The 11,520-nt window shown below is 43.4% G+C and overlaps 1 pseudogene across 1 annotated transcript; it reads left to right on the forward strand.

Moving 5' to 3' along the window:
- Positions 1 to 9,259: 9,259 nt before the first annotated feature.
- On the forward strand, positions 9,260 to 10,127 carry LOC308650450 (vomeronasal type-1 receptor 4-like; annotated as a pseudogene). Its single transcript has one exon. The product of its transcript is annotated as a vomeronasal type-1 receptor 4-like (transcript).
- The last annotated feature ends 1,393 nt before the right edge of the window (positions 10,128 to 11,520 follow it).

Genomic DNA, 11,520 nt, shown 5'->3' on the forward strand with positions numbered 1-11,520 from the left:
GGAAGACTTTGAGAAAATGTCAGATTTATAGATCCTTTCAAGTAAGTCTGCTTGAATCATCCTCAGTTTGTGTTGCTGTATGTGATGCAAAATCAAGCAAAGGCAGCTAGGTCATACAGTGGTGCGTTCTCATGCCACAAACCTGGTGACAGTCCCCATCTGTCACAGAGGTCACAGGAAGCTGGAGGACCCAGCTGTCTTTTTATTCTCCTTGTGCCATCCTTCAGGTCGAGGCTGATGTGAGATAGCTCTGTTACTACCACCACTTCTTCTTGTAAAATGAAAGCAAATTTGGAAACTTATATGAAAGTAACAAATATTACTTACATATTCACCTTTTACCCAAGAATTTCACTTCTAGGATGCAGTCTTCCAGCTATACTTGCTCACGTAAAACATAAACCATGGAAATATTGTACTACACTGTGTTATTTTAAAAACCAGTGGCAATATCCAGTAAAACAACCATATCTATTTTACTAGTTCACAATATATCATAGATATTCATCCACCCAGTGTGATTATTTGTTAGAGTCATGAAAGAGTGAACAAGTTGAAACTGTGTTCATATGCATTGATATCTCAGATTCAAAAAGTGATGCAGCATAATAGCTTTTAAAGTGGATATAACCATACACATAATTTGATGATGTTCATTGAACTGGTGAAAGAATCAGCCTTTCCAAACCATGCTGATGTGGAATCATGTCTAACATGCAGGTACGACTAATGAGAAATCTTTGTGGAGCAAAGTATTTAAAATTGAATAGAATAATATACATCATTGCATCTGTCTAGTTTGCAGATTTCCTCAAGAATATAAAACTTCAAAGAGTAGATGTGTGTTTTGAGAGAAACCAGGTAAATGGAGGCAAAACAGTGAATTCACATTTTTCTCTCTGCTTTTTCTGACCTACTAATTATTAAATGAATTTTTAACAGATAAATAAGAAGTATATGTTGAGCACAATGCATGATATTTTTAATACGCTGCTTGTTAAAGCCTCTTCACTACCTGGGCTGTGGTCCTGACTTCAGTGGTCCACAACAGGTTCTGATTGTTAATTAAGTGAAGAAATATCTTTGATTTTTCGTAGATTTCAACCCAAAAGAATGGCATCATTTTGCCATTATGATATTTGAGTAGGCCATTAAAAATTGTGATTTTATTTTACTTATTTCACCTACCCACACTTCAAAACACTAGAAATGACACCAAGTTTCATGCTTCATTGCCAAGTGTGCATCGTCTTCACCTCTCCTGTGCCCAGACATGCTTGGGGTCTTATTCGCTATAAACAATGGTGAAGGACTCTTCCTTGTGGCTTCATGGTAACATGTCCACACAGAGGGTACTGACTAATTAGTGTTATTCTGTCACACTCTGTTATGACGGGAGCTCGTCTTCCTCATACAACCATGGCTTGATGGAACACAGGGAGTGGACTCTCCATCCACTCCTAATAGCTGGCATCTAGAGCAGGACCCACTGAGCCATCCCTGAGTAAGTCATTGGCTATGGACACAAAGGGCAGGAGTGCAAATCCTGGACGTCAGATGGGAATCCCACATGCAGGTTGGCTCATGCCAGGTGCAGTGGCACACACCTGTACCCAGCCACCTGGGAGAGCAAAGCAGGAAGATCACAAGTTCAAAGACATCCTGGACAACTTAGTGAAACCACGTCTAAATATAAAGTGAAAATGGGTGGGGTGTGGCTGGATGATAAGTGCTCTTGGTTTTAATCCCTAATACCCATAATTTTGTTTTAAAAAAAAGGTTGATTTATGAAGAACAAATGTCTGAGCACTAAACACAGAGGAACTATCTAGATGAACAAGGAGAGTATTTGTGACTCTTGGGAAAATTAACGTGGTCCTGGAGCTTTACTCCTTAAAGCAGTGGGATTCTACTTTTCACTAAAACTAGAATTGAGTTGAGAAAATTTAACAAAATCATGTAGAAACACTAAAAAGAAACAATTGAAAACAGAGAGACACATGATTAAAATTGCTCCACATCCAAGAGTGTGGCAGATAGAAAACGAACCTTGAAATAGTGACCTTGCAAACACTGGCCATCTCCTTGGGTCTCATGGCCCCCTGTGAGCCCCCAGTGGTACCATGGCCACCTGGCACTTGGGGAATCAGTGCACCACATGACAAACCTGACCCTGTGAGCAGGGTGTCTCGTCGTGTTTACAGATCCCAGTTCAGGGCTAGCACATCCTACTTTGGTGTTTACTGTAGGATATGGGGCTACCCTTAGGAATTTCTCCAGAAATGCTACTGGTGAAACTGGATTTCTATGTGGAAAAAAATAAAGTCAGGCTCTTGAACTCCAAACAATAAAACACAGACCTAAGAATTGAAGTCACAGAGCTCCTCACACACAATAGAGGGAAGTGTCCCTTCTCTGTGGTCTTCCAAGGGAGATGACACCCATGTGGAGGAACATTGAGCAAACCACTAAGGGGACTCCATGAAATAATTCAGCTTCTTCACTCAAAGGGGACAATGCACACAAGTAAACTTCAGGCCACAAATGAGGGAAATATGTGACCCACACCTGGTAAAGGCTTAATATCCAAAACATAAGACCCTCATACATCCTTGTGACATGATGGTACAGGGAACCTGGTGAAGAAAGACCAAGGGACCTGAGAATATGTTTTTCCAAAAAGAACATCAAATGTCCAGCAGTTATGTGAGCAGATGCTCAACATCACTGATCATCTGGGCAAAGAAAGTCAAAATCACCCAAGACCCATCCTCATGCCTGGGAGGTGGTCTGTTGTCTAATAGGATGTAACAGTGTTCATGAGGGTGGGGGTGGAGAAAATGAATGACCTGATATATGCAAAAGTGACTCTTTGGGTATTTGTGTACACTGTTGGTGGATCAATTCCCGCGGCCATAATGGAAAACGCATGGGAATTCCACAAAGAATGAAAAGGTAGACAAAAATTTCTCAAGCAAACAGAGCAAAGCAGAACACAGTGTTATAGTTATAGAATTCAAAGTGCACTGCAAAGCTCCAGTAATCAGAGCAGCATGGCATTAGCCTCACAAAGACGCTGACACTGGTGGACAGAGCAGAGAGAGTGGGGTCAATGCATGGATCTGCAGCCAGCAGGCTTCAACAGAGATGCTAAGGAGAGGCAGGAGAGAAACAGCCTTTTCAATATGGTGGTGGCAAAATTGCTTATTCACCTGGAAAAGAAAGGACGAGACTGCTCTCTCTTATGACATAAAATCAATTCAAAACGGAATAAAGACTTAAACAGAAAAACCTAAAGCATGACGTTAGCAGAAGAAAACAGAAGGGAGAGACCTAGGGCCTTAGAATAGTCAGGAGTTTTCCAAGCAGACACCGAGAACAGGAAAGACAAGCAAAAATACATAGATTTACATCAAACTAACTCACTTCTGAAAAGCAAAAGATTCAGCAACTTGCATAAACAACCCATAGAATGGCTGGAAACGTCTGTAATGAACACCTCACAAAGGTTAACAATTTCTCTCTCTCTCTCTCTCTCTCTCTCTCTCTCTCTCTCTCTCTCTCTCTCTCTTTTCAAGGACAAGTTGTATGTGTGTAGCTCCCCAGTAGAGTACTCACCTGCCATGGGAAAGACCCTGGGTTCTTACTGCAAATACTGCAAACAAATTGACAGTCAAGTAAAAGAAACCTCAATATCTGACGTATGCCCTGATTTCCACACTATACAGTGTCCACATGCACAGATGCATCACTTTGTATCCCACAAGTAGGATAATTCCATGTGTGAATACAATGAAGAAATGGATACAAGGAAAAGCTATGAGTTACTGGGGATTGAACCCAGGGACACTTAACTATTGACTGGCATCCCAGCCCTTTTTCCTTTTTATTTTGATACGGGGTCTCACTGAGTTGCTAGAGTGTCCCTTCATTGCTGAGGCTGGACTTGACCTTGCAACCTTCTGCCTCAGCCCCTGAGCCACTGGGATTAGAGGCCTGCACCATCATGCCTGGCTGAGACTGGCACTTTGATCCCTCTCTCTCTCTCTCAAGGATCCCTAAGAGGCCAATGTCTGTTTCTACAGTGAGGACATCAGAGGAGGGATGTAAGTAGCCGTTAGCCAGGATTGATGGTTTTCAGAAGGAAATATGATGAGAATCTAACAGTAGGTGTGTTAATCTGTGAGAAGTCTGGTGGTAACTGCTGTGGTGAAGGCTGGGCTGCTCCAGGACATTTCCTTTATAACTTATCTATGAAGAATTCTGTGCTTAGACCTGGCAGAACAGAGTCTTCAACGGTATCATAGAGGAGCACATGAGCAGTTGAGCTCCACGTCATGTACAACTGCAAGAACTGGGTCCTAATTAGAATAAGTCAGACTCCCTGTCTGTACAACCAAAAGAATGATTTTTAAAGACTGTCATAGAATGGAATAAGACCTGTGTATTTGCTTGCAGTAATAATGACCTGTATAAAGAGAAGGATCCTTTTTAAGAACCAATTATTGAACATGAAATGATGCTGTATTTTGTCCAATGCTTTCTCTGCATCAATTGATATAATCATGATTCTTATCTTTAATTCTATTGATGTGATGAATCATGTTTATTGGATGAAGAAATGGTGGTATATATACACAATGGAATATTACTGAGCATTAAAAGAGAATAAAATCACGGCATTTTCAATAAATGGACTGAGTTGGAGACTATGATGCTAAGAGAAGTAAGCCAATCCCCAAAAACCAAAGGCCAAATGTTCTCTCTGATCAGTGGATGCTGATCTGTAACAGGGAGGAGGGAGACATGGGAAAATGGAGGAAAAGGAGGGGAATGTGGGGAGGGTGCTGGGGGCAGAGAAGATGGTGGACTGAGATGGACATCACTCCCCTAGGTCCATGTGGGACTGCACGTATAGTGTGACGCTGCATCGTGTACAACGACTGACATGAAATGTTGTGCTGCAATTGTGTACGATGACTAAAATGCATTCTGCTGTCATGTATACCTAACTAAAATAAAATAATTGATTGTAAATATCCAAATATTGAAATAAATGTCTATGAAAAATGTTTCCTTATAAGAAAGCAGATATTTAGGTTTTTTACTTAAAAAAAAAAACCCAACTCAGACAAACGTGTCTGTGAAAGAAGGTGAAGAGCATCGATTGACACATCACCAGAGAACCACAGAGGATGGAATTTTAAGATACATGTCTTTAGACAAAACAAATGCTTAAAACCCGAGGATGGCGAAGCTTGCTGCTTGTGTTCACTGCGTGACCTGCGGGTCTACATGGAAGTCCTGAGCATGGTCACGCAGCTGACTGATGGGAGCAAGGATGGAGACTGGGCACCTCTAGCTCATGTTGCAAATCACAACATCTCAAAACATAGGACACCTGCTCAGAAATAGTGTCACGTGGACATCCACAACAATTCTACACTGTTTAGTGTTTCTGTGTGAAAGTGTAAACAAGGAAGAAACGTTTTTAAAGTAAAATTTACTCAAGTAAATTTACTTACTTTCTGCCAATATTGCCTTTTTCATGACATAAATGATGAGAATATCGATTCTGTAATATTTCTGAACACAGTGTTCTAATGAAATTGTGAGGAGTTTCTATTGAAATTGGGAGAGCGGCCATCACGTGTCCCGGGGAAAGCTGATGAGAGTGTTCAACACTCGCTGAGGAATTCTGTATGGAAACAGCCCCGAATTGTGAAGAGCCTCCGAGTTGTTTAATTAACAGAGATGAGCGTCATCCTTACGCGGACCAACACGAGAAGAGCTGGCAGGTGTCAAGATGTACAGCCCAGTCACAGGAAGACACTGCAGAGCCAGGAGATGGTCCAGACCTGCCCAGTCCAGGCTCCCACCTGAGCTGCCGTGGCCAGTTGTGCCCAGTCCTGGTGCCTTGGGTTTCTCATGTCTAAAGCCCAGTCCATGAGCCGCTGGCACACAGGGGACTTGGCTGTCTCACAGTGGGGCATCTCTCTACACCCTGGGATGTCAGGAAGCACGGCAGATCAGGACCCAGAGTCACCTCTCCCTGACTCTGCCCCATCGCCCCTACCTACCGCCTGGGTTTCTCTCCGAGATGTGCAGACCTCTAAGTTTAGTTTCTCAAGAAAGGCAGCAAACCTTCCCCAAGACAGAGGACTTGACTCCACCATTTGTAACGTAGCTCATTCTAGATTCCCTAGAGCATTCGTTTGGCTCAGTCACCACATCTGTTGACAGAGATGAATCCTAACCTGAATCAAGGCCACAGCACAGTTGAAGTCCCTCCTGCTGCACAAACTAGCAGGCAGGCCCTGATCCTCACAATCACACATCTAGGGGACACAGTTCTGTCTTACAACTGGGAGAGCGGAGACAGCTTTCACAATGACTTTCACAAAGTATGTCTCCAGCTTGTGAAAGTATGATTTGTGTTTCTAAATAGAATAAAGAAGTGATGAACAAAACTGCTGCTAACTGCACCAAGGAAAGGTAATTGTTCTTATGTTTCACTTTGTGTTAACCTTAAATGCGTCACAAGAACCTGAGGGCCTGAAGCCCCGCATGCCTGGGTTTCCACTCAACCAGAGAAGGTGACTCAGGGGTTTCTTCCATTTGTGGCCTAAGGACTTTGGCCACTATCACGTGCCAGGGGTGCCTCTAGTTAATGAGGACACAGGCCCATAAGACGCTGAGGAAGCCCAGTGACCAGGAGCCTGCCTCCCTGGCCAGCCTCATGCTGTTCCTGCTTCTGAAGAGAAAATGCTGCCTACGTCTCACCCCAGCCCTGGGCCCAGGCTTATGGTCATTCCTTTGCACCAGGTCCAGAGCATCCTCCTGGAGAGTAGAAGGCATGTTGGTGAGGAGGACTGATCTTGGGCTCAGATGGACTCTACAGGAGGCCTTGAAGATTCATGAGGCAGGAGGGGATTTGATCGGGGTAAGTGAGCCTTTGTAGGTGCACATCTTGAGCAAGGTGACTGTCCTGTTCATGTCCATGATTGGGACTCTCAGGAAGCAGAGTTCCAGTGCTGGCCATCATTTATTCCTGAGAGGAAAGAAGGACTGAGGAAGAAGGGAAGTGACTCATTTTGTTCCTCAGAATCTGGTCCCTCCTGGTCCACAGCATGGAACTTTGGGGAAGAGAGGAGAAGGTCAGGATGTGGAGACACCAGGTGTGAATATGGGCTAGTTGTTCACTGTCCCACTGCACACCATTCTGTTACAGTAATTAAGCCTTAATTAAGACAGAGTTAACTTCTGAGCAGTAATTGTGGTGGGTGAAGGAAAGCCGTCCTTCAGGGACTGAGGTTCTGCAGAGAGTTTGCTTCTCCCTGACAGGTGTCACTGTGACAGCTGGAGTCCTGGTGGTTTATGTAGCAAGAGCTCCACAGACCCAGGAGGGACAAATAGGACCTGGGAAGCTGCCCCCTGTCAGAAACAACAATGCAGAGCTTGTCTGCAGCACAGCCACCAAGGTGAGTGCACCTGGGGGTCGGATTTGCTCCCAGGCACCTGTGACATTTTTTAGCAGCACAGTTCTTACTCTCTGTGATTGAGCAAGGGGGTTGCTGAGAGGGTTGTGAGTCTTAGGGCCTTCATGCTTCTTGTAATATCTAAAAGGATGTACCTGGGCCAGGAGGATGAAGGGTCATTTGCAGCAGATGTCCCTAGGGATATGCTGCAGCCCCTTGGACCTGTGTAAGGATCTGGATTCATCGGAGAGCTCTGTGGTGGCTCTCCACACCCAGGGAACTAGACGGCCTCAACTCCATGGTGCCCTGCTTCATGGCTCGTCAGCATCCCTAGTTTTCATAAGATTTCTTCATGTAAGTTTTGGACACTAAACTTTCTCCAAGACACCGTGTTAGCTTTTGCATTACATTGGAGTGACCCAAAATGCACTGCATTTACTGCGTGAAAGTGCTCGTTCTGCTGTCATAACTAAACTGTGTTTGCAAGTCAGGTTTATTACATGCCTAGTATGTAGGTTTGATGAATAATGACTTATTTGAAACCAGTTTTGCTTGTGAGAAGTGCTGCTATGTTTTTGTCATATAGTTTGATGTATCATACTTTAAACTTAGTCCAGTATCATGCAGCAGGGAGCAAGAAACTGATGGGGTTTTTTTGTTTTGTTTTGTTTTTTAAGAATTGGGCATGGGATGGATGTGGTCACTGGTCTGTACCACTGAATGTGGGACCAGAGGGAGCATTGCATGTCTATCCGACCTCTGACAAAGAACCTCCAAGAGGAGCATTCCTTGGTTCTTCTAGGGACCCTTTGCTGCATCCCCTGGTTATCTGATTTTCCCAGAAAAAAAGGCTGTTTCCTGCATGACTTGGGCTGATTCAGCTCTAACTGTTGATATCATATCTTTCGGGATTGTACAGTTTGACTTTCTATGAAGACTGCATAAAACAACTGAGCATTTGTTAAGCAGTGAAATCACAAAGCCATTTTGGTATAAAGAAGTTCAGAAATATAAAGGTCTCATCATCAAAGAATAAAACTTGGAAACGTAAAATCAAAACTGGAGATTTTTAGATTCACAAAAAAGAGAGAAAGGAATATGAACCAAAATAAAATGATGTACATTTTGTACCTAGCTGAGTTTACAAGATATTAAAAACATTGGAGAAACATGATTTTTAAGATTCCTATGTACAGGGAGAGGGTAAGGCAGTCAGGTTAACATCTGCTCCTGGCTCTTGGAATTAAATAACTGACAACAAATTAGAATAAAAAGAAAAGAGACAGAGATAAATTCTTGCTTGGGGAGCTGGGGATTTTGTGCATCTGCACCAAGTTTGAACACAGGAAGGATATTATGAATTTAACAAATAGATTGTTTTGTTAATAAGGAATTTTTTAAAAACTCTGGGTTGAAAGTTTATATTTATGAATATTAGTCTTGAAGACAGCATATGAGACTATCTATATCTATATACTTATGACCTACAAAAAGTGCCACAAGGAAAAGTGATATCTCATGGGACAAAGATCTGCACCATTACATATATACTGACTATTCTTACACTCTAGAAAAGTGCTGGTGTGGAATACTTTTGCAGATATGTATCACCATTACTATTGCTTTCTCCAGGTGTTTGCTGCATCCACGTTTTTCTGCCTATGAAGTAAGCAATGGTTTCCCATCTTGCCAAAGGAACAGTCTTCATGTTTCTGGCAGGACTTGGCATTGTGGGGAACATCTTTGTTCTTGTGAAATATATTTGCATACTTAGAAGAACTATGAAATCTATACACCTCATTCTCATCCATTTGGCTTTTACAAATACGATGACACTTCTTACAAAAGGGATGATGAGGACAATATCCAGTTTTGTGTTAAAAAACCTCCTAGGTGACGTAGGCTGTAAGGTTGTGGTTTCCCTGGAGAGGGTGGCCCGGGGCCTGTCCATCTGCACCACCAGTCTCCTCACGGTGGTCCAGGCCATCACCATCAGCCCCAGAGCCTCCAGGTGGAGGAGGCTGCAGCCCAGGTCAGCCTGGCACCTGCTTCCCTTGTTGCTCTTCCTTTGGATACTCAATTCCTTGATAAGCATGAACTTGCCATTTTATGTCAAAAATATCAGCAGAATGAACACATCAGAAATAAGTAAAAACAATGACTACTGTTATTTTCAACCAGAAAACAGGATAATCAGATGGATTTTTCTCACTCTCATGGTCCTTCGAGATGCTGTGTTCCAGGGTGTCATGGGCGGGGCCAGTGGCCACATGGTCTTCCTCCTCCACAAGCACCACCAGCACGTGCTCCACCTTCAGACCTCCAAGCTCCTCCACAGAACCCCCCCTGAGGTGAAGGCTGCGAAGAGTGTCCTCCTTCTGATGCTCTGCTTTCTCTTCTTCTATTGGGCAGATTGTTTTGATTCTTTATATATAACCTTCTCATTTAGGAGAGATCCCATTGCAGTAAGTCTTCATGAATTTCTCACTGTTGGTTATGCAATTCTGAGCCCATCTGTGCTGATTCACAGGGACGGCCATTTTTGCTGAATGTTGGCTTGCTCAGTGGGAAAGACATGGAGAAAATATCTATTTCATTGATCTTATCTGTAATTTTGAAATAACTCTTAGTTCTGTTATATCATTTTAAACCTAATTAAGGCAAAATAGCCTTGATATGCAAGGATTTATTTTCAGTAAATTTCTGGTGACTTGCATCCCAGAGCTGACCCAGAAGTCACAGAGAGCTGTACTGAGGCAGAAATCTCTGCTGTAATGTGAGCCCTCAGCTGGTGGCTGTGATCCTAGAGTTTGTGAGACTGGCCTTTCACTAGCACTGTCCCAGCAATACGGAGCAGGATAACCAGTAGGTGAGGTTTTTCTGAATTAATTGTGCTGACTCTTTGGTCCAGGAATTCAATTTCTAAGACCCAATTGTACAGTATACTTGCTTTTTGAGAATTACAGCAGGATAAGTGTTCTACATTACATTGTTGATAACTTCAGAAACACAACTTACATACTAGCCAAAGGAATTCTTTTTTTGTTACTTGGAAATATGCATAAGTGTCCATTCAAAAGGGATTATGGTATTTATGAAAGAATAGTGAGCTAAGAAAATGAGGTCTAATCCTGTCTCCATGGCGTCTAAGATTTTTTTCTGTAAACTTATATAATAATTAAAACACCCTCAAGTATTTTGCAAAGTGGTCTCATCAGAAATGTGATTGCTACAGCCATGAATTCTACCCAATGCCTGTGTTGGTTGGTTCTGATCTCAGAATTTAAGAACTCCTGTCTACTTGAGTTCTGCAGAATCCAGACACCATGATCCAGTCATTAATGCCAGACATGCCTGTGAGTCAGGCTGTTCTGAGGACCAGGCTCAGCACAACACACCCACCTTCTCCACAGTGAGTCCCACGTTTGTCCCTGGCCTCTGGGGACAATTGTCCCACTGTGCTGAGGAATTCCATTCAATTTCATTGGGGGAGATGGGCCACAGCACCCCTCTAGGATGTTGGGCTCTCCTTGTGCAGTTGTCACAGCTGTGCTGAAAGGCGTGTCCTGTGGACCCACTGATTGAAGGGACAAGAATTTACATGATAAGTCATCTACCCATTCCAGTCTCCTGAGGTCTGGGTAGCTCCCTCTAGGATCCACTAAAGGGGTTCTGACATTCCAACTGCATTTATTATAGTGTGCTTCAGTGGGAAGCAGAAGAGGCACAGGAAATGGCCCTTTCTCCATAGGACAGTCTGGGTCCTGGGGGAGTCCGGGAGCAGCCATCATCACTGGGCTCTGGGCTCAGAGAGGATCTCTGTGGGCCCCTCTTCCAGGGAATTCACTGTGGGCTCCAGGGACTCTTTCCTCCTCTCCCTCTTCAATAAATAGTGTTGGGGAAACTGGATTTTCCCAGCAGTTTCAGTTGGCCCACCTAGCAAACCCTGGATAAGTCCTACCCTCTCAGGATAAAGTATTGATTCATCATCTCTGCTTGATGCGGCTCTGTCAGTCGGCTTGGCCTGGCCCACCTTCCCAGC

Source organism: Spermophilus citellus, assembly GCF_964194105.1.
Source record: "Spermophilus citellus genome assembly, chromosome: 5".
NCBI lineage: Eukaryota > Metazoa > Chordata > Mammalia > Rodentia > Sciuridae > Spermophilus > Spermophilus citellus.